Raw genomic sequence first — 23,331 nt, 5'->3', positions numbered from 1 at the left:
GAACCAATGCTGCAACACTGCATCCAGCTGAAGTCGCACTGGAGGAGCACTGCCATCACTGCAGGATCACTGCATCCTCCTCCATGATCACTGAATCCTCCAAAACATCATAAGGCATCCACCTTGAGGGACACTGCATCCACTGCATGAGAACTGCATCCAAATTCAGGTAAACTGCAGGGGGCACTGCAACCACTGCAGGATCACTGCATTCACCTTCATGGGCACTGCATACCCCATCATGACATACGGCATGCATATTGTGGGATACAGCATCCACTGCATGGGGACTGCATCCACGTTCAGGGACACTGAAGTTGGCTCTGCAGCCACTGCAGCAACGCTGCATCCAGCTGAAGTGGCAATGCAAGTGCACTGCAATCACTTCAGGCTCACTGCATCCACCTTCGTGGGCACTGCATCCTCCGTCACAGCATACCGCATCCACCTTGTGTGACACTGCATGCACCGCATTGGCACTGCATACACATTCAGGTAAACTGTACGGGACACTAAAACCACAGCAGGTTCATCCCATCCACCTTCATGGGCACTGCATCCTCCGACAAAACATACTGAATCCACCTTGTGAGACACTGCATCGATGGCATGATGCCTGCATCCATATTCCAGCACAATGCCGGGAGCCCTGCAACCAATGCAGGGACACTGCATCCTCCTTCATGCGCACTGCATCCTCCATCACACCATGCTGCATAAACCTTTAGGTACACTTCCTACACTGCATGGGCACTGCATTCACCTTCAATGACACAGAAAGTGGCACTGCAACACCCTCAGGGACACTTCCCCAGCTGATGTGGAAATGCAGGCGCACTGCAATCAGGGCAGGATCACTGCATCCACTGCATGATCAGAGCATGCGTATTCAGGGACACAGCAGGGTGCACTGCACCCACTGCCGGATCACTGAATCCACTCTCATGGGTTCTGCATCCTCCATCACAACATACTTCATGCACCTTGTGGGACACTGCATCCAATGCCTGGGCACTGCATCCACGTTCTCAGACAAGGCAGGGAGCGCTGAAACCACTGCAGGGACACTGCCTCCAGATGAAGTGGCACTGGAGGCGTACTGAAATCACTGCTGTCTGACTGCATCCAACTCCAGGGCTCTCCATCCTCTGTCACAACATAAGGCAATCAACTTTTGGTACTATGCATCCTCTGCATGGGCACTGCATCCAAACCTAGGGACAGAGGACGGGTCACAGCCACCACTGCAGGGAGACTGCAGCCAGCTCAAGTAGCTCTGCAGGTGCACTGCAATGATGGCAGGATCACTGCATCCTCCTTCATGATCACTGAAACCTCCTTCATAACATAAGGCATCCAGCTTGATGGACACTGCATTCACTGAATGAGTACTGCATCCACATTGAGGTAAACTGCAGGGGGCAGTGCAACCACTGCACCATCACTGCATGCACCTTCATGGGGACTGCATCCTCCATCACAACATACTGCATGCACCTTGTGGGACACTGCATCAACTGCATGTGCACTGCATCCACGTACAGGGACACTGCAGTTGGCTCTGCAACCACTGAAGCAACTCTGCATTCAGCAGAAGTGGCACTACAGGCATACTCCAATCACTACAGGCTCACTGCATCCACATTAGTGGGCACTGCATCTTCCATCAGAGCATACCACATCCTCCTTTTGGGAGACTGCATTCACTGCTTGGGCACTGCATTCACATTCAGGGACACAGAAGGAGGCACTGCAACCCCTGAAGGGACACTGCTTCCAGCTGATGTGGAAATGCAGTCACACTGCCATCACTGCAGGATCACTGCATCAACTGCATGTACAGATCATCCACATTCCAGGACAATGCCAGGGGGACTGCAACCACTGCAGAGACACTGCATCCACCTACATGCGCACTGCATCCTCTGTCATAACATACTGCTTAAACCTTTAGGTACACTGCCTCCACTGCATGGGCACTGCATTCACCTTCAGGGACACCAAAGGCGGCACTGCAATACCTGCAGGGACACTGCTTCCAGCTGATGTGGAAATGCAGGCACAATGCAATCACTGCAGGATCACTGCCTCCACTGCATGTTCATAGCATGCATATTCAGGGACACAGCCGGGTGCACTGCAACCACTGCCGGATCACAGCATCCACCTTAATGGGCACTGCATGCTCCATCACAGCATTCTGGATGCACCTTTTGGGAACTTGCATCCACTGCATGGGCACTCCACGTTCACGGACAATGCAGTGCGCACTGCAACCACTGCAGGGACACTGCAGCTAGCTGAAGTGGCAATGCAGGTACACTGCAATGACTGCAGGATCACTGCATCCTCCTTCATGATCACTGAATCCTCCATGATTAAAAAAGGCATTCAACTTCAGTGACACTGCATCCACTGCATGAGCACTGCATCCACATTCAGGTAAACTGCAGGGGGCACTGCAACCACTGCAGAAACACTGCATCCAGCTGTAGTGCCACTTCAAGTGCACTGAAATCACTGCAGGCTCACAGCATCCACCTTTTTGGGCACTGCATCCTCCATCACAGCATACCACATCCACATTGTGGGACACTGCATGGGCACTGCATCCACATTCAGGGAAGCTGTAGGGGGCACTGCGACCATGGCAGGTTCAACGCATCCAACTTCATGGGCACTGCATCCTTCCATTACAACAATCTGCATAAACCTTTAGGTACACTGCATCCACTGAATCGGCACTGCATCCACGTTCTCAGACATTGCAGTGTGCCCTGCAACCACTGAAAGGACACTGCATACAGCTGAAGTGGCACCACAGGCGCACTCTAATCACTGAAGTTTCACTGCATCCACTGTACTGGCACTGCATGAACATTTCAGGACAATGCCAGGGGCACTGCAACCACTGCAGGACACTGCATCCCCCTTCATCAGCACTGCATCCTTCATCACAACATACTGCATAAAACTTTGGGTACTCTGCATCCACTGCCTTGCCACTGCATACACATTCAGGGACACAGAAGTTGGCACTGCAACCCCAGCAGGGACACTGTTTACAGATGATGTGGAAATGCAGGCACACTGGAATCACTGCAGGATCACTGCATCCACCTTCATGGGCACGGCATCCTCCGTCACAACATACTGCATGCAACTTGTGGGACACTGCATCCAATGCCTGGGCACTCCATCCATGTTCTCGGACAATGCATTGACCACTGCGACCACTGCAGTGACACTACATCCAGCTGAATTCGCACTGCATTCTGCACAGGCTCACTGCATCCTCCTTTGTGGGCACTGCCACTTCCAGTACAACAGAAACATCCACCTTGTGTGACACTGCAACTACTGCATGGGCACTGCTTCCTCATTCAGGGAACTGTAGGGGCACTGCAAGAACAGCAGCATCACTGTATCAACCTTCATGGTCCCTGCATCCTCCATCACAACATATTGCATCCTCCTTGTGGGACACTGCATCCACTGTCTATGGACTGCTTCCACTTTCCAGTCAATGCAGGGGGCACTGCATCACCTGCACCAACACTGTTTTCAGCTGATGTGGAAATGCAGGTGCACCTCAATCACAGCAGGATAACGGCATCCACTGCATGTTCACAGCATGCACATTCAGGGACACAGCAGGGTGCACTGCAAGCACTGCCGAATCACTGCATCCACCTTCATGGGCCCTGTATCCTCCATCACAACACACTTCATCCACCTTGTGGACACTGCTACCTCTGCATGACTACTGCATCCACATTCCCAGACAATGCAGGGGGCACTTCAAGCACTGCAGGGACACTGCATCCACCTTCATGAGAACTGCATCATACGTCATAACATACTGCATCCACCTTGTGGGACACTGTATCCACTGCCTGGCCACAACATGCAATTCCAGGACAATGCAGGGGGCACTGCAAGCACTGCAGGTACACTGCATCCAGCTGAAGTGGCACTGCAGGCACACTGCCATCACTGCAGGATCACTGCCTTTACGTTCATTGGCACTGCATAATACAACACACCACAATGCCTCCACATTGTGGGACACTGCATCCACTGCATGAAAACTGCATCCACATTCCAGGACAATGCCGGGGGCATAGAAACCAATGCTGGGACACTGCATCCAGCTGAAGTGGCACTGAAGGCGTACTGCAATCACTGCCTGCTCACTGCTTCTAACTCGTGGGCACTGCATCCTCCATCACAAAATACGGCAACCCAATTTTCGTACTCTGCATCCACTGCATGGGCACTGCATCCAAATTCAGGGACAGAACGGGGCACTGCAACCACTGCAGGGGCATGGCATCCAGCTGTAGTGGCACTGCAGGTGCACTGCAATCACTGCATGCTCACTGCATCCATCGTCATGGGCAATGCATCCTCCTCACAACATACTGCATCCACCTTATTGGACACTGCATGTACTGCATGGGCATTGCATCCTCCATCACATCATACTGCATGCACCTTGTGGGACACTGCATCCAATGCCTGGGCACTGGATCCACGTTCTCGGACAATGCAGTATGCCCTGCAACCACTGCAAGGACACTGCATACAGCTGAAGGGGCTCCGCCGGTGCACTGCAGTCACTGAAGTTTCACTGCATCCACTGTACTGGCACTGCATCAACAGTTCACGAAAATGTCGGGGCACTGCAACCACTGCCAGGACACTGCATCTGCCTTCAAGTCACTGCATCCTCCTTCACAACATACTTCATATACCGTTAGGTAGGTTGCATCCCCTGTCTTGGCACTGCATTCACATGCAGGGACTCAGAAGGCGGCACTGCGGCCCCTGTAGGGACACAGTTTCCAGCTGCTATGGAAATGTAGGCGCACTGCAATCACTGCAGGATCTCTGAATCCACCTTCATGGGCATGGCATACTCCATCACAACATACTGCATGCACCTTGTGGGCCACGGTATCCACTGCATGAACCCTTCATCCACATTCCAGCAAAATGCTGAGGCCCCTGCAACAACTGCAGAGAAACAGCATCCGAGTTCATGCGCACTGCTTCCTCCATCACAACGTACTGCATAAAGCTTTAGGTACACTGCCTCCACTGCATGGGCACTGTATTCACCTTTGGGGACACAGAAGGTGGCACTGCAACCACTGCAGCAACACTGCTTCCAGCTGATGAGGAAATGCAGGTGCACTGCAAACACTGCATTATCACTGCATCCACTGCATGTTCACAGCATCCACATTCAGGCACACAGCAGGGTGCACTGCAACCACTGCAGTGACACTGCATACAGATGAAGTGGCACTGCAGGTGCACTGCAATGAGTGTAAGATCACTACATCGTCCTTCATGGGCACTGAATCCTGCTTCACAACATACTTCATCCATCTTGAGTTACACTGCAGACACTGCATAGGCACAGCATCCACATTCAGGGAGATGGCAGGGGGCTCTGCAATCACTGCAGCTACACTGCATCCAGGTGTAGTGGCAATGCAGGCACACTGAAATCACTGAAGATTCACCGTGTCCACTGCATAGGCACTGCATCAACATTTCAGGACAATGCCGGGGGCACTGCAACCACTGGAGGGACACTGCATCCCCCTTCATTGGCACTGCAACCTCCATCACAACTTACTACATAAACCTTTAGGTACACTGCATCCACTGCTTGCGCACTGCATTCACCTTCAGCACACAGAAGGAGGCACTGCAACCACTGCAGAAACATTGCTTCCAGCTGATGAGGAAATGCAGGCTCACTGCAACCACTGCCAGATCACTGCATCCAACTTCATGGGCACTGCATCCTTTGTCACATCATACTGCATGCACCTCCTAGGACACTCCATCCAATTGCTGGGCACTGCATCCCCGTTCTTGGACAATGCAGTGAGCCCTACAACCTCTGCAAGGACACTGCATACAGCTGAAGTGGCAATGAAGGTGCACTGCTATCAATGAAGAGTCACTGCATCAACTGTACTGGTACTGCATCAACATTTTAGGAAAATGCCGGGGACAATGCAATGACTGCCAGGACACTGCATCCGCCTTCATGGGCACTGCATCCTCCGTTACAACATACTGCATAAACCTTTAGGTACACTGCATCCACTGCATGGGCACTGCATTCATATTCAGGGACACAGAAGCTGGCACTGCAACCCATGCAGGGACACTTCTTCCAGCTGATGTGGAAATGCAGGAGCACTGCAATCACTGTGGGATCACTGCATCCACTGCATTTTCACAGCATCCACATTCAGGGACAAAGCCCGGTGCACTGTAACAACTGCCAGATCACTGCATCCACATTCATGGTCACTGCATCCTCCCTCACAACAGACTGCATGCACCATGTGGGACATACATACTGTGCATGGGCACTGCATCCACATTCAGGGACACAGTAGGGGTATCTGCACCCTCTGCAGGGACAATGCATCCAGATGTCCTTGCACTGCAGGTGCACTGCAATTATTGTAGGATCACTGCATCTTTCTTCATCAGCAGTGAATCCTACTTCATAACTTACGTCCTCCTCCTTGAGTCACACTGCAGACACTGCATGGGCTCAGCATCCACATTGAGGTACATGGCAGTGGTCTCTGCAACCACTGCAGTTACACTGCATACAGCTGAAGTGCACCGCAGGTGCACTGCAATCACAGAAGATTCACTGCATCCACTGGATAGGCACGGCATCAACATTTCAAGACTATTATGGGGGAACTGCCACCACTGCAGGGACACTGCATCCGTCCTCCTGGGCACTGCATCCTCCATCACAACATACTGCATAAACCTTTAGGTACACTGCAGCCACTTCATGGGCACTGCATTCACGTTCAGAGACACAGAAGGCGGCACTGCAACCCCTGCAGGGACACTGCTTCCAGATGATGAGGAAATGCAGGTGCACTGCAATCACTGCAGGATCACTGCATCCACCTTCATGGGCACTGCATCTTGTGTCACAACATACTGCATGCACCTTGAGGGACACTTCATCAAATGCCTGGGCACTGCATCCACGTTCTCTGACAATGCAGTGGGCACTACGACCACTCCAGTGACACTGCATACAGCTGAAGTTGCACTGCAGGTGGACTGCATTCAGCACAGGCTCACTGCATCCAGCTCCGTAGGCACTGCATCTTCCTTCACAACATATGACATCCACATTGTGGGACACTGCTACTACTGCATGGGGACTGCATCCACATTCAGGGAACTGTAGGGGGATCTGCACCTACTGCAGCATCACTGCATCCACCTTCATGGGCCCTGAATCATCCGTCATAACATACTGCATCCACCTTGTGGGACACTGCATCCACTGCATGGGCACTACATCCACATTCCTGGACAATGCAAGTGGCACTTCAACCACTGCAGCAACACTGCACCCAGCTGAATTGGCACTGCACGTGCACTGCAATCACTGCAGCCTCAGTGCATCCACGTTCGTGAGCACTGCATCCTCGCTCTCAACATACAACATCCACATTGTGGGGCACTGCATGCACTGCATGGGCACTGCATCCACATTCCGTATGTTGTGACATTCAGGGAAACTGAAGGGGGCACTGCAACCACTGCAGGTTCACTGCATCCACATTCATGGGCACTGCATACTCCGACATAACATACTGCATCCACCTTGTGAGACACTGCATCCACTGCATGACCCCTGAATCAAAATTACAGAACAGTGCAGGGGGCACTGCAACCACAGCAGGGACACAGCATCCAACTTCAGGGCTCTGCATCCTCCCTCACAACATACTGCATAAACATTTATTTACAGTGCATCCACTGCATGGGCGCTGCGTTCACCTTCAGGGAACCAAAAGTCGGCAGTGCAACCCCTGCAGGGACAGTGCATTCAGCTGATGTGGAAATGCAGTCACACTGCAATCACTGCAGGATCACTGCATCCACTGCACGTTCAGAGCATGCACATTCATCGACACAGCAGGGTGAACTGCAACCACTGCGGGCTCACTGCATCCACCTCCGTGGGCACCACATCTTCCATCACAACATATGACATCCACCTTTTGGGACACGGCAACTACTGTATGGGCACTGCATCCACATTCTAGGACAAGGCAGTGGGCATCGCAACCACTGCAGGGACACTGCATCCAGCTCAAGAGGCACTGAAGGCGTACTGCAATCACTGCTGGCTCACTGCATCCAACTCCTGGGCTCTGCATCCTCTGTAACAACATACGGCAACCAACTCTTGGTACTCTGCATACACTGCATGGGAACTGTATCCATATTCAGGGACACAGAACAGGACACTGCAACCACTGCAGGGACACTGCAGCCAGCTGAAGTGGCACTTCAGGTGCATGGCGATTACTGCAGGATCACTCCATCCTCCTTCATGATCACTCAATCCTCCCTCACAACATAAGGCATCCACATTGAGGTACACTGCATCCACTGTATGAGCACTGCATCTACATTCAGGTAAACGGCAGGGGTCACTGCAACCACTGCAGGATCACTGCATGCACCTTCATGGGCACTGCATCCTCCGTCACAACATACTGCATGCACATTGTGGGACACTGCATCCACTGTAGGGGCACTGCATCCACGTTAAGGGACACTGCACTTCGCTCTGCAACCACTGCAGCAACACGGAATCCTGCTGAAGTGGCACTGAAGGCACACTGCAATCACTGACAATACACTGCATCCACTGCATAGGCACTGCATCAACATTTCAGGACAATGCCGGGGGCACTGCAACCACTGTAGGGGCAGTGCATCCCCATTCATAGGCACTGAATCCTCCATCACAACATACGGCACAAACCTTTAGGTACACGTCATCCACTGCCTGGGTACTGTATCCACATTCCCAGACAATGCAGGGGGAACTGCAGCCACTGCAGCAACACTGCACCCAGCTGAAGTGGCACTGCTGGCGCACTGCCATCACTGCAGGATCAGTGCATTCACCTTCATTGGCAGTGCATACTACAACACATCACAATGCCTCCACATTGTTGGACACTGCATCCACTGCAGGAGCACTGCATCCACATTCCTGGACATTTCAGGGGGCATCACAACCACTGCAGGGACACTGCATCCAGCTGAAGTGGCACTGAAGGCGTACTGCAGTAACAGCCAGCTCACTGCATCCAACTCGTGAGCAGTGCATCCTCTATCACACCATACGGCAACCAAATTTTGGTACTCTGCATCCACTGCATGGGCAATACATCCACGTTCAGGAACACTGAAGTTGGCTCTGCAACCACTGCAGCAGCACTGGATCCAGCTGAAGTGGCACTGCAGGCACAGTGCAATTACTGCAGGCTCACTGCATCCAACTTCGTGGGCACTGCATCCTCCGTCACAAAATACCACATCCACCTTGAGGGACACTGCATGCCCTGCATGCACACTGCATCCACATTCAGGGAAACTTTAGTGGGCACTGCAAAAAGTGCAGGTTCACTGCATACACCCTCATGGCCACTGCATCCTCGGACAAATCATACTGCATCCGCCTTTTGATACACTGCATCCACTGCATGACCACCACAACCACATTACTGGAAAATGCCAGGGGCACTGCAGCCACTGCATGGACACTGCATCCACCTTCATGGGCACTGCATCCTCCGTCACAACATACGACATCCACTTTTTGGGACACTGCAACTACTGCCAGGGTACTGCATCCACATTCAGAGAACTATAGGGGGCACTGCAACCACTGCAGCATCACTTCATCCACCTTCATGGGCCCTGCATTTTCCATGAGAACATACTGCATCCACCTTGTTGGACACTGCATCCACTGCATGAGCACTGCATCCACATTAAGGTAAACTTCAGGGGGCACTGCAACAACTGCAGCATCACTGCATCAACCTTCATGGGCCCTGCATCCTCTATGACAACATACTGAATCCACTCTGTGGACCCTGAAGCCACTGCGTGACTATTGCATCCACATTCCTGGAAAATACGGAGGGCACTGCAAGCACTGCGGGGACACTGCATCCACCTTCATGAGAACTGCATCATCCGTCATAACATACTGCATCCATCTTGTGGGGCACTGCATCCACTGCCTAGCCACTGCATCCACATTCCCGGACAATACAGGGGGCACTTCAACAACTACAGCAACACTGCATCCAGCTGAAGTGGTACTGCAAGCGCAATGCCATCCCTGCAGGATCACTGCATTCACCTTCATCAGCACTGCATACTACAACACACCACAATGCCTGCACATTGAGGGACACTGCATCCACTGCTTGAACACTGCATCTACAATCCAGGACATTGCAGGGGGCATAGCAACCCCTGCAGGGACACTGCATCCAGCTGAAGTGGCACTGAAGCCATAGTGCCATCACTGCGCACTCACTGCATACAACTCCAGGTCACTGCATCCTCTGTCACAACATACGACAACTAACTTTTGGTACTCTGCATCCACTGCATGGGCACTGCATCCAGATTCGGCTACACAAACGGGGCATTGCAACCACAGCAGGGACACAGCAGCCAGCTGAAGTGGCACTGCAATGTCTGCAGGATCACTACATCCTCTTTCATGATCAATGAATCCTCCGTCACAACATAAGGCATCCAACTTGAGGGACACTGCATCCATTGCATGAGCACTGCATCCAGATTCAGGTAAACTGCAGTGGGCACTGCAACCACTGCAAGAATACTGCATCAACCTTCATGGGCACTGCATCCTCCGTCACAAGATACTGTAGGCACACTGTGGGACGCTGCATCCACTGAATGGACACTGCACCCACGTTCAGGAAGACTGCTGTTGGCTCTGCAACAACTGCAGCAACACTCCATCTAGCTGAAGTGGCACCGCAAGCACACTGCAATCACTTCAGGCTGACTGCTTCCACCTTCTTGTGCACTGCATCCTACTTCACAGCATACCGCATCCACCTTGTGGGACACTGCATGTATTGCATGGGCGCTGCATCCACACTCAGGAAATTGTGGGGGCACTGCAACCATGGCAGGTTCACCACATCCACCTTCATGGGCACTGCATCCTCGGACAACACATACTGCATCCGCCCTGTGAGACACTGCATCCACTGCATGGCTCCTGCATCCAAATTCCAGGACAATACCGGGGGCACTGCAACCACTGCAGGGACACTGCAGCCAGCTGCAGTGGCACTGCAGGTGCACTGCAATGACTGCAGGATCACTGCATACTCCTTCATGGTGAGTGAATCCTCCATCACAACATAAGGTATCCAACTTGTGGGACACTGCATCCACGGCATGAGCACTGAATCCACATTCCAGGACAATGCAGGGGGCATTGCAACCACTGCAGGGACACTGCATCCAGCTAAAGTGACAAAAGAAGGCGTTTGGCAATTACTGCCGTCTCACTCCATCCAACACGTAGGCACTTTATCCTCTGTCACAATATACGGCCACCAAATTTTGGTACTCTGCTTCCACTGCATGGGCAATGAATCCACATTCAGGGACACAGGACGGGCACTGCAACCACTGCAGAGACACTGCAGCCAGGTGAAGTGGCACTGCAAGTTCACTACAATGACTGCAGGATCACTGCATCCTCCTTCATGATCACTGAATTCTCCAACACATCATAAGACATCTACCTTGAGGGAAACTGCATCCACTGCATGAGCACTGCATCCACATTCAGGTAAACTGCAGGGGGCACTGAAACCACTGCTGGATCACATCATCCAACTACATGGGCACTGTATCCTCCGCCGCATATACTGCATTAACATTGTGGGACATTGCGTCCACTGCAAGGGCACTGCATCCATGCTCAGGGACATTTCAGTTGGCTCTGCAACCCCTGCATCAACACTGCATCCAGCTGAAGTGGTATGGCAGGCGCACAGCAATCACTGCAGGATCACTGCATCCACCTTCATAGGACTGCATCCTCCGTCACAATATACTGCATGTACATTATGGGAGACTGCATAGACTGCATGGGCACTACATTCACCTTCAGGGACACAGAAGGCGGAACTGCAATCCCTGCAGGGACACAGCTTCCAGCTGATGTGTAAATGGAGGAACCCTGCAGTCACTGCAGGATCACTGCATCCACCTTCGTGGCCACTGCATCTTCCATCACAACATACGACATCCACCTTGTGGGACACTGCAACCACTGCATGGGGACTGCATACACATTCAGGGACACTGCAGTTGGCTCTGCAACCACTGCAGCAACACTGCATTCACTTCAGGATCACTGCATCCACTTGGTGGGCACTGCATCTGCCTTCATAGCATACCACATCCACCTTGAGGGACACTGCATGCACTGCATGGGCACTGCACTCCACATTCAGAGAAACTGTAGAGGGCACTGCAAGCACTGCAGCTTCACCGCATCCACCTTCATGGGCACTGCATCCTCAGAAAAAACATACTGCATCCGCCTTGTGAGACACTGCTCCACTGCATGACCCCTGCATCCACAGTACAGCACAATGCCGGGGGCCCTGCCACGACTGCAGGGACACTGCATCGACCTTCATGTGCACTACATCCTCTGTCACAACATACTACGTAAACCTTTAGGTACACTGCCTCCACTGCATGGGCTCTGCTTTCACCTTCAGGGACACAGAAGGTGGCACTGCAACCACTGCGGAAACACTCCTTCCAGGTGATCAGGAAATGCAGGCGCACTGCAATCACTGCAGGATCACTGCAGCCACTACATGTTCACAGCATCCACATTCAGGGACACAGCAGGGTGCACTGCAACCACTGCAGGGACACTGCGTCCAGATGAAGTGGCAATGCAGGTGCAGTGCAAGGACTGCAGGATCACTGCATCATCCTTCATGGGCACTGAATCCTGCTTCACAACATACTGCATCCACCTTGAGTCACACTGCAGACACTGAATGGGCACAGCAACCACATTCAGGGGCATGGCAGAGGGCTCTGCAACCACCGAAGCCACACTGCATACAGCTGAAGAGGCACTGCAGGCGGACTGCAATCACTGAAGATTCACTGCACCCACTGCATAGGCACTGCATCAAAATTTCAGGACAATTTCGTGGGCACTGCAACCACTGGAGGGACACTGCATCCCCCTTCATGGGAACTGCGTCCTACGTCACAACATACTGCATAAACCTTTAGGTACACAGCATCCACTGCTTAGGCACTGCCTTCACCTTCAGTGACATAGAAGGCAGCACCACAACCCCTGCAGGGACACTGATTCCAGCTGATGTGGAAAGGTAGGCACACTGCAATTACTGCACGATGACTGAATCCACTGTATGTTCAGAGCATGCTCATTCAGGGACACAGCAGGGTGCACTGCAACCGCTGCCAGATCACTGCATCCACCCTCATGGGCTCTGCATCCTCCGTCACAACATACTGCATGCACCTTGTGGGACACTGCATCCAATGCCTGGGCACTGCATCCACGTTCTCGGAGAATGCAGTGGGCACTGAAACCACTGCAGGGACACTGCATACATCAGAAGTTGCACAGCAGGTGCAGTGCATTCAGCACAGTAACCCTGCATCCACATCTGTGGGCAATGCATCTTCCTTCACAACATATGACATCCACCTTGTGGGACACTGCAACTACTGCATGGGCACTGCATCCACATGCAGGGAACTGTAGGGGGCACTGCCACCACCAGCATCACTGCATCCACCTTCATGGGCCCTACATCCTCCATCACAACATACTGCATCCACCTTGTGGGACACTGCATCCACTGCATGACTGCTACATCCACATTCCCGGACAATGCAGGGGGCACTGCAACCACTGCAGCCACACTGCATCCAGCTGAAGTGGCACTACAGGCGCCCTGCCATCACTGCAGGATCCATGCATTCACCTTCATCAGAACTGCACACTACAACTCACAACAATGTCTAGACATTCTGGGACAGTGCATCCACTGCATGAGCACTGCATCCACATTCCAGGACAATGCAGGGGGCACTGCAACGACTGCACCCAGCTGAAATGGCACTGAAGGCATACTGCAGTCAGTGCAGTCTAACTGCATCCAACAGGTCGGCACTGCATCCTCTGTCACAAGATACGGTAACCAACTTTTGGTAGTCTGCATTCACTGCAAGGGCACTGCATCCACATTCAGGGACACAGAATGGGGCACTGCAACCACTGCAGGAACACTGCAGCTAGCTGAAGTGGAACTGCAAGTTCACTGCAATGACTGCAGGATCACTGCATCATCCTTCATGATCACTGGATTCTCCATCAAAACATAAGGCATCCACCTTGAGGGACACTGCCGACACTGCATGGGTTCAACAGCCACATTCAGGGACATGGCAGGGGGCTATCTAACCACTGCAGCTACACTGCATCCAGCTGAAGTGACACTGCAGGTGCACTGCACTCACTGCAGGATCACTGCATCCACTACATGTTCACAGGATCCAAATTCAGGGACACAGCAGGGTGCACTGCTAGGACTGCTGGTTCACTGCATCATGCTTCATGGGCACAGAATCCTGCTTCACAACATACTGCATCCACCTTGAGTCACACTGCACACACTGCATGGTCACAGCATCCACATTCAGGGATATGATTGGGGACTCTGCAACCACTGCAGCTACACTGCATCCAGCTGAAGAGGCACTGGAGGCACACTGCAATCACTGAACAGTCACTGCATCCACTGTATAGACACTGCATCAACATTTCATGACAATGACTTGGGCACTGCAACCACTGACACAACACTGCATCCAGCTCAAGTGGTACTGCAGGTGCACTGCAATGACTGCAGGATCAATGCATCCTCCTTCATGATCACTGAATCCTCCAACACATCATAAGGCATCTACCTTGTGGGACACTGCATCCACTGCATGAGCACTGAATCCACATTCAGGTAAACTGCAGGGGGCACTGCAACCACAGCAGGATCACTACATCCAACATCATGGTCACTGCATCATCCGTCACAACATACTGCATGCACATTGTGGGACACTGCATCCACTGCATGTCTACTGCATACACATTCCCAGACAATGTGGGGGGCACTGCAAGCACTGGAGGGACACTGCATCCACCTTCATGAGAACTCCATCATCCGTCATACCATACTGAATCCACCTTGTGGGACACTTCATCCACTGCCTGGGCACTGCATCCACATTCTCGGACAATGCACGGGGCACTGCAACTATTGCAGCAACACTGAATCCAGCTGAAGTGGCACTGCAGGCGCACTGCCATCCCTGCAGGATCACTGCATTCACCATAATGGGCCCTGCATCCTCAATCACAACATACTTCATGCACATTTTGGGACAATGCATCCACTGCATGGGGTCTGCATCCAACATCAGGGACACTACAGTTGGCTCTGCAACCACTGCAGCAACACTGCATCCAGCTGATGTTGCACTGCAATCACACTGTAATCACTTCTAGGCACGCTTCAACCCCCTTCGTGGGCACTGCATCCTCCGCCACAGCGTACCGCATCCACCTTGTGGGACACTCCATGCACTGCATGGACACTGCATCCACATTCAGGGAAACTGTAGGTGGAACAGCAACCACTGCAAGTTAACTGCATCCACCTTCATGGGCACTGCATAATCCGAGAAAACATACTGCATAAGCCTTGTGAGACACTGCATGGACTGAGTGACCCCTGCATCCACATTCCAGCACAATGCCGAGGGCCCTGCAACCAATGCAGGTACACTGCCTTTGCCTTCATGCGCACTGCATCTTCCATCACAACGTACTGCATAAACCTTTAGGGACACTGCCTAAACGGCATGGGCACTGCATTCATCTTCAGAAACACAGAATGCAGCACTGCAACCCTTGCACGGACACTGCATACAGCTGAAGTCGCACTGCAGGTGCACTGCATTCAGCAAAGGCTCACTGCATCCACCTTCGTGGGCACTTCCTCTTCCATCAGTACATACGATATCCACTTTGTGGGACACTGCAATTACTGTATGGGTACTGCATCCACGTTCAGGAAACTGTAGGGGGCACAGCAACCACTGCAGGGACACTGCATCCAGCTGAAGTGGCACTGCAGGTGCAATGTAATCACTGAAGATTCACTGCATCCACTGCATAGGCACTGCATCAACATTTCAGGACAATGCCAGGGGCATTGCAACCACTGGAGGGACACTGCATCCCAATTCATGGGCACTGCATCCTCTGTCACAACATTCTGCATAAACCTTTAGGTACACTGCATCCACTGCATGGGCACTGCATTCCCCTTCAGGGACACACAAGGCGGCACTGCAACCACTGCAGCAACACTGCTTCCAGGTGATGAGGAAATGCAGGAGCACTGCAATCACTCCAGGATCACTGCATCCACTGCATGTTCACAGCATCCAAATTCAGGGACACAGCAGGCTGAACTGCAACCACTGCAGGGACACTGCATCCATCTGAATTGGCACTGCAGGCGCACTGCAATCACTGAAGATTCACTGCATCCACTGCATAGTCACTGCATTCACCTTCAGTGACATAGAGGGCAGCACTGCAACACCTGCAGGGAGACTGATTCCAGCTGATGTGGAAATGCAGGTGCACTGCAATCACTGCGGGATCACTGCATCCACTGCATGTTCAGAGCATGCACATTCAGGCACACAGCTGGGTGCACTGCAACTGCTGCCGGATCACTGCATTCACCTTCACGGGCACTGCATCCACATTCACGTCTACTGTAGGGGGCACTGAAACAACTGCAAGTTCACCGCATCCACCTTAATGGGCACTGCATCCTCCAACAAAACATACTGCATCCACCTTTTGAGACACTGAATCCACTGCATGAGCAATGCATCCACTTTCTAGGACAATGCAGGGGCATTGCAACCACTGCAGGGCCACTGCATCCAGCTGAAGTAGCACTGCAGGCACACTGCAATCACTGCAGGCTCACTGCATCCATCAACGTGGGCACTGCATCCTCCTCACAACATACCGCATCCACCTTGTTGGACACTTCATGTACTGCATGGGAACTGCATCCTCCGTCACATAATACTGCATGCCCCTTGTGGGAAACTGCATCCAATGCCTGGGCACTGCATCCACGTTCTCGGACAATGCAGTGCACCCTGCAACCACCACAAGGACACTGCATACAGCTGAAGTGGCTCCGCAGGCACACTGCAATCACTGAAGTTTCACTGCATCCACTGTGCTGGCACTACATCAACATTTCACGAAAATGTCCGGGGCACTGCAACCACTGCCTGGACAATGCATCCACCTTCACAGGCACGGAATCCTCCATCACAACATACTGCATAAACCTTTAGGTACACTGCATCCACTGCCTGGGCACTGCATTCACATTCAGGGACACAGAAGGTGGCACTGCAACCCCTGCAGGGACACAGCTTCCAGCTGCTGTAGAAATGTAGGCACACTGCAAACAATGCAGAATCTCTGCACCCACGTTAGTGAGCACTGCATCCTCACTCTCAACATACAACATCCAGGTTGTGGGGCACTGCATATACTGCATGGGCTTTGCATCCACATTCAGGGAACCTGAAGGGGGCACTGCAACCACTGCAGGTTCACCGCATCCACATTCATGTGCACTGCATCTTCTGATAAAACATACTGCATCCACCTTGTGAGACACTGCATCCACTGCATGACCCCTGAATATACATTCATGGAGAGTGCTGGGGGCACTGAAACCACAGCAGAGACACAGCGTCCACCTTCAGGGCTCTGCATCCTGCCTCACAACATACTGCATAAATGTTTAGGTACAGTGCAACCACTGCATGGGCACTGCATTCACCTTCAGGGACCCAGAAGTCGGCACTGCAACCCCTGCAGGGACACTGAGGCCAACTGACGAGGAAATGCAGTCACACTGCAATCATGCAGGATCACTGCATCCACTGCATGTTCAGAGCATGCACATTCATTGAAACAGCAGGGTGCACTGCAACCACTGCAGGCTCACTGCATCCACCCTCGTGGGCACTGCATCTTCCATCACAACATACGAAATCCACCTTGTGGGACACTGCAACTACTGCATGGGCACTGCATCCACATTCCAGGACACTACAGGGGGCATTGCAACCACTGCAGGGACACTTCATCCAGCTCAAGTGGCACTGAAGCCATACTGCCATCACTCCCGGCTTACTGCATCCAACTCGTGGGCACTGCATCCTCTGTCACAACATATGGCAACCAACTTTTGGTACTATGCATCCACTGCAGGGGCATTGCCTCCACATTCAGGGACAAGAATGGGGCACTGCAACCCCTGCAGGGACACTGCTGCCAGCTGACGTGGCACTACAGGTGCACTGCAAAAACTGCAGGATCACTGCATCATCCTTCATGGGCACTGAATCCTCCTTCACAACATACTGCATCCACCTTGAGTCACACTGCAGACACTGCATGGGCACAGGATCCCCATACAGGGACATGGCAGGGGGCTCTGCAATGACTACAGCTACACTGCATCCAGCTGAAGTGGCACTGAAGGCACACTGCAATCACTGACGATTCACTGCATCCACTGCATAGGCACTGCATCAAAATTTCAGGACATTGCTGGGGGCACTGCAACCACTGGAGGGACACTGCATCCCCATTCATGGACACTGAATCCTCGGTCACGACATAGTGCATAAACCTTTAGGTACACTGCATCCACTGCATGGGCCCTGCATTCACATTCCCAGACAAGGCAGGGGCCCTGCAACCACTGCAGGAACACTTCATCCAGCTGAAGTGGCTCTGCAAGCACACTGCAATCACTTCAGGCTCACTGCATCCAACTTCGTGGGCACTGCTCCTCTGTCACAGCATATTGCATCCACCTTGTGGGACACTGCATGCACTGCATCGTAACTGCAATCACCCTCAGTGACACAGAAGGTGGCACTGCAACCCCTGCAGTGACACTGCTTCCAGCTGATGTGGAAATGCAGGTGCATTTCAATTACTGCAGGATCACTGCATCCACTGCACGTTCAGAGCATGCACATTCAGGGAAACAGCATGGTGCACTGAAACCACTGCTGGATCACTGCATCCACCATCATGGGAACTGCATCATCGGTCACAAAATATGGCATGCTCCTTGTGGGACACTACATTCAATGCCTGGGCACTGCATCCACATTACCAGACAGTGCAGTGGGCACTTCAACCACTGCAGGAACACTGCATACACCTGAAGTCGCACTGCAGGTTCAGTGCATTCAGCACAGGCTCACTGCTAACACCTGCGTGGGCACTGTGTCTTCCATCACAACATACGACATCCAACGTGTGGGACACTGCAACTACTGCATGGGCACTGCATGATAATTCCGGTAATTGTGGGCGGAACTGCAACCACTGCAGCATCACTGCATCCACCTTCATCGGCCCTGCATCTTCCATCACAAAATACTGCATCCACCTTGTGGGACACTGCATCCACTGCATGTTCAGAACATGCACATTCAGAGACTCAGCAGGGTGCACTGCAACCGCCGCCAGATCACTGCATCCACCCTCATGGACACTGCATCCTCTGTCACAACCTGCTGCATGCACTGCGTGGGACACTGCATCCAATGCCTGGCCACTGCATCCATGTTCTCGGACAATGCACTTGGCACTGCAACCACTGCAGGGACACTGCATACTGCTGCAAGCGCACTGCTGGCTCTCTGCATTCAGCGCAGATTCACTGCATCCACCTCCGTGGGCACTGCATCTTCCATCACAACATACGACATACACCTTTAGGAGCACAGCAACTACTGCATGGGCACTGAATCCACATTCAGGGAGCTGTAGGGGGCACTGCAACCACTGCAGCATCACTGCATCCACGTTCATGTGTCCTGCATCCTCCATCAGATCATACTGCATCCACCTTGTGGGACACTGCATCCACTGCATGATTACTGCATGCACATTCAAGGACAATGCGGGGGTCACTGCAAGCACTGCAGGGACACTGCATCCACCTTCATGAGTACTGCATCATCCGTCATAACATACTGCATCCACCTTGTGGCACACTGCATCCACTGCCTCGGCACTGCATCCAAAATCCCAGCCAATGCAGGGGGAACTGCAACCACTGCAGCAACACAGCATCCCACTGAAGTGGCACTGTATGCACAGTGCCACCACTGCTGGATCACTCCGTTCACCTTCATTGGCACTGCATACTAAAACACACCACAATTGCCTCCAGATTGTGGGACACTGCATCCACTTAAGGAGCACTGCATCCACATTCCAGGACAATGCAGCGGTCATTGCAACCACTGCAGGGACACTGCATCCAGGTGAAGTGGCACTGAAGGTGTACTGCAATCACTGCCATCTCACTGCATCCAACTCTAGGGCTCTGCATCCTCTGTCAAAACATAAGGCAGCCAACCTTTCATACTCTTCATCCACTGCATGGGCAGTGCCTCCACACTCAGGTACACAGAACGGGTTACTGCAACCACTGCCAAGACACTACAGCCACCTGAAGTGGCACTGCAAGTACACTGCAATGACTGCAGGATCACTGCATCCCCCTTCATGATCACTGAATCCTCCAACACATCATAAGGCATCCACCTTGAGGGACACTGCATCCACTGCATGAGCACTGCATCCACGTTTAGGGACACTGCACATGGCTCTGCAACCACTGCAGCAACATTGCATCCAGCTGAAGTGGCACTTCAAGAGCACTGCAATCACTTCAGTCTCACTGCATCCACCTTCGTGGGCACTGCATCTTCCATCACAACATACCATATCCACCTTGTGGAACACTGCAACTACTGCATGGACATTGCATCCACATTCAAGGAACTGTAAGCGCCACTGAAACCACAGCAGCATCACTGCATCCACCTTCATGGGCCCTGTATCTTCCATCACAACATACTGCATACACCTTGTGAGACACTGCTTCCACTGCATGACTACTGCACCCACATTCTCGGACAATGAGGGGGGCACTGCAAGCACTGCATGGACACTGCAACCACATTCATGAGAAATGCATCATCCATCAAGAAACACTGCATCCACCTTGTGGGACACTGCATCCATTGCATGGGCACTGCATCCACACTCATGGACACAGGACGGTTCACTGCAACCACTGCAGGGACACTGCATCAAGCTGACGTGGCACTGCAAGTTCACTGAAATGACTGAAGGATTACCACATCCTCCACCATGATCACTGAATCCTCCAACACATTATAAGGCATCCATTTTGAGGGACACTGCATGCACTGCATGGGCACTGCATCCAGATTCCAGCACAATGCCCGGGGCCATGCAACCACTGCAGAGACACTGCATCCGCCTTCATATGCAGTGCATCCTCAGACACAACATACTGCATAAACCTTTAGGGACACTTCCTCCACTGGATGGGCACTACATTCACCTTCAGGGACACAGCAGTGTGCTCTGCACCACTGCAGGGACACTGCATCCAGCTGATGAGGAAATGAACGCACACTGCAATCACTGCAGGATCACTGCATCGTCCTTCATGGGCACTGAATCCTGCTTCACAACATACTGCATCCACCTTGAGTCACACTGCAGACACTGCATGGGCACAGCACTCACATTCAGCGACAAGGCTGGTTGCCCTGGAACCACTGCAGCTACACTGCATCCAGCTGAAGTGGCACTGCAGGCGCAATGCAATCACTGAAGATTCACTGCATCCACTGCATAGGCACTGCATCAACATTTGAGGACAATGCTGGGGGCACTGCAACCACTCGACGGACACTGCATCCCCCTTCATGGGCACTGCATCCTGCGTCACAACATACTGCATAAACCTTTAGGGACATTGCCTCCACTGCATGGGCACTGCATTCACATTCTGTGACTCAGAAGATGGCACTGCAACCCCTGCAGGGACACTGCTTCCAGCTGATGTGGAAATGCAGGCACACTGCAATCACTGCAGGATGACTGCATCCACTGCATGTTCAGAGCACGCCAATTCAGGGACACAGCAGGGTGCCCTGCACCTGATGCTGGATCACTGCATCACACACATGGGCACTCCATCCTCCATCATAACATAATGCATGCTCCTTGTGGGACACTGCATCCAATGCCTGGGCACTGCATCCAGTTTCTCGGACAATGCAGTTGGCACTGCAAACACTGCAGGGACACTGCACACAGCTGAATTCACACTGCAGGCACACTGCATTCAGCACAGGCTCACTGCATCCACATCCGTGGGCACTGCATCTTCCAACTCAACATACGACATCTACCTTGTGGGACACTGCAACTACTGCATGTGCACTGCATCCACTTTCAGGGAACTGTAGAGGTCACTGCAACCACTGCAGCATCACGGCATCCACCTTCATAGGCACTGCATACTCCATCACAACATACATCATCCACTTTGTGGGACACTGCATCCACTGCATGACTACTGCATCCACATTTCCAGACAATACGTGGGGCACTGCAAGCACTGCAGGGACACTGCATCCACCTTCATGAGAACTGCATCACCCGTCAGAACATACTGCATCCACCTTGTGGGACACTGCATCCACTGCCTGGGCACTGCATCCACCTTTCTGGACAATGCTGATGGCACTGCAACTACTGCAGCAAAACTCCATCCAGCAGAAGTGGCATTGCAGGAGCTCTGCCATCACTGCAGGATCAATGCATTCACCTTCATTGGCCCTGCATACTACAACACACCACAATGCCTCCACATTGTGGGACAATGCATCCACTGCATGAGCACTGCATCCACATTCCAGGGCAATGCAGGTGGCATTGCAGCCACTGCAGGGACACTGCATCCTGCTGAAGTGGCACTGAAGGTATACTGCAGTCACTGCCGGCTCACTGCATCCAACTCGTGGGCACTGCATCATCTGTCACAACATACTGCGCGCACCTTGTGGGACCTTTGATCCAATGACTTGGCACTCCATCCACATTCACAGACAATGCAGTGCGCCCTGCAACCACTGCAGGACACTGCAGCCAGCTGAAGTGGCACTGCAGGTGCACTGCAATGACTGCAGGATCACTCCATCCTCCTTCATGAACACTGAATCCTGCATCACAACATAAGGCACTCACCTCTAGGGACACTGCATCCATTGCATGACCACTGCATCCACATTCAGGTAAACTGCAGGGGGCACTGCTACCAGTGAAGGCTCACTGCATCCACTTTCGTGGGCACTGCATCC

The sequence above is a fragment of the Equus caballus genome, chromosome 28 (assembly GCF_041296265.1).
Source record: "Equus caballus isolate H_3958 breed thoroughbred chromosome 28, TB-T2T, whole genome shotgun sequence".
Classification (NCBI taxonomy): Eukaryota; Metazoa; Chordata; class Mammalia; order Perissodactyla; family Equidae; genus Equus; species Equus caballus.
This window is presented reverse-complemented; position numbering follows the sequence as displayed.